The sequence below is a fragment of the Propithecus coquereli genome, unplaced genomic scaffold (genome assembly GCF_000956105.1).
Source record: "Propithecus coquereli isolate 6110/MARCELLA unplaced genomic scaffold, Pcoq_1.0 Scaffold17, whole genome shotgun sequence".
Lineage (NCBI taxonomy): Eukaryota > Metazoa > Chordata > Mammalia > Primates > Indriidae > Propithecus > Propithecus coquereli.
The window spans coordinates 2,398,078-2,400,572 of NW_012141635.1; the positions used below are offsets into that span (position 1 = coordinate 2,398,078).

The 2,495-nt window shown below is 38.1% G+C and overlaps 1 pseudogene; it reads left to right on the plus strand.

Annotated features, from left to right (window-relative positions):
- Nucleotides 1-1,500, plus strand: LOC105808185 (annotated as a pseudogene).
- The last annotated feature ends 995 nt before the right edge of the window (nt 1,501-2,495 follow it).

Genomic DNA, 2,495 nt, shown 5'->3' on the forward strand with positions numbered 1-2,495 from the left:
GATGTCCCAGACCCCTGTGAGGGTCCTCAGCTGCAATTTCCTCTCACTTTTACTGACATTGATTTACTTCTTGAGGCCTTGAAGCAACAACACATACTCATTATATCTTTTTTTTTTTTGAATTTTTTTATTTCAGGAAATTATGGGGGTACAAACATTTTGGTACATGTTATGACTTTGCCACACCCCAACCATGATTTGAGATGTGCCCTCCCCCCTACAATGCTCACCACATCCATTAGTTGTGAGTTTACCCACCCCCAACCCCCCTACCCCCAAAGAATATTACTACTGCTGTTTGAAACCAAGAGAGTCCTGAGCAGATGCCAAATTTCACTCACCTGATAACTTCTCCCTCCAGGGAGATAACAATCTGTGGTGATCTGCATGGGAAACTGGAGGACCTTTTTTTGATCTTCTATAAGAATGGTCTCCCCTCAGAGAGCAACCCATATATTTCCGATGGTGATTTTGTAGAGTGAGGAACAAACTCCATACAGATCCTAATGATCCTGTTTGTGAGTTTTCTTGTCTATGCCAATGATCTGCACTTGAACAGAGGGAACCATGGAGATTTTGTGATAAATATGAGGTATGACTTCACAAAAGAAATTTTTCATATACATAAGATGAAATCTGTGCTGATGCCGCCAGTAGAAGTAAATAGAGACCACATCACTGAATTGAAGCAAAATAAAATAGGTGTAACTGTTATTATACCAGAAAGACTCAAAGCAAATGATTCCTTTTCAGAGCATTTATCAAAGCATGAATGGGAAGAGGTTATTGATATTCTGTGGTGTGACCCAAGAGGCAAAAAAGGCTGTTACCCAAACGCAAGTCAAGAAGAGGGCTGCTGTTTTGATATTACCTCCAAGAGTCTCAGTAAATACCAGTTGAAGATGCTCATTAGGTCTCATGAAGGTAAGCCCAAAGGGTATGAAAGCTGTAATTTTGGGAAGGTTTCTACTGTATGTTCTGCTTCTGATTATTATGAAGAAGGCAGCAATCAAGGAGATTACTTTAAACTGTGTTCCAGTACGACTCCTCAGTTTTTCCAGTACCAAGTAACTAGGGCAACGTGCCTGAAGCTTCTTTGCCAAAGGGTGAATGTTATGGAAATCGGAGCCAACTGATAAACACAAAGATGGAAATATTGGTCCAGCTTCCAGGATATTCACATTGAAACACCTGTGAAAGAGGTTCGGTCTACTCCAATTAAAATTTTGTACAGGTACTGATCTGATCTGCAAATCATATTTAATATCATCGACTCTGATCACTCAGACCTGATAATCGTGGAAGAATTTTGTGCCATATGGAAACTTTCGGTTCTCGCTATGATGTTCCTATAGCTGATTCCCAAGTTGATAAGCTCACCAACACGACGGACTTCAACAAAGATGAAGCATTGACTTTAATGCATTTTTCAAGGCTCCCTATGTAGTGTATAAATATGAAAAAATGAAACCAGACACCCAGCTTGCTAAAGACACATGAGAACTTCTCTCAGTTTCCTTGTAAACAGCTGGGCCCAAATCACAGACACAATCCTTTCCAGGATTCTTGAAATTCACAGTAAGTAGTAGAGAAAAGGAGACCTCCATTCACACCACAAGCAGATGCATGGTATGGGTTTTGGAAGTTTCTAGCAAGCTATTATTGGTAAGACTAGGTTAAATGTCAGCTGATAGGATTTGGCTCCAGCATTGGGACCCACACATTGCCAGTGAGAAACTGGGTTTGAACATAGCGTTGGTGTCTTGGATGCCACCTAACCAGGAGATCAGAGCAGTTTGAAAACATACTAAAAGGAATCCACAGAGCAACAAAGAAAATTATTAAGTGCAACATCTGTGAGTGACTGAGATATGGAAGGAGAAATACCAAATTGCTAATGGAATAAATGTTTTCATCTTGAAACTCTTAAAAAAACACATAGGTGCCTAATTTGCTCTTATCTTTCTAGTATCAATTTATTTTTCAACAGATGCATTCACATGAAATAAGCACTGCTGTATCAGGAAAAGAACTCTGATGGAACAGCTGACACAGGAAACATAGCATGACATCAGATAACTGGATGATGTGATATTGAGCCCACTCAAGTAACTTCACTGAATCTCAGTTTATTTATATTTAAAATAAGTTAAGAGGATTAGGGATAGTATCAGTTCTTTTATTAATCTAAGTTACCATTATGTTCATTTGATATATACATTCTTACTTGATAGATCTAAGTGATTTTTCTACATTTTACAAAACAACTTATTCACCTTTCTTATATTGTCTTATTGGCTACAAGTCAATGCTAAAAAAAAACTAATGGTTATAATTGGAATAGTCCGTGATTAAGTCTACATAATAAAAACAAATTAGCTCTGGCATGGCCTGCACATGATCTGTACAGAAATTTTAAAGATCTGGACTTCAGGATAATTTTCCAGCCTGGTAATTCATTTCGCCTAAATGAGGTAATCAAATTTAGCTCTAAA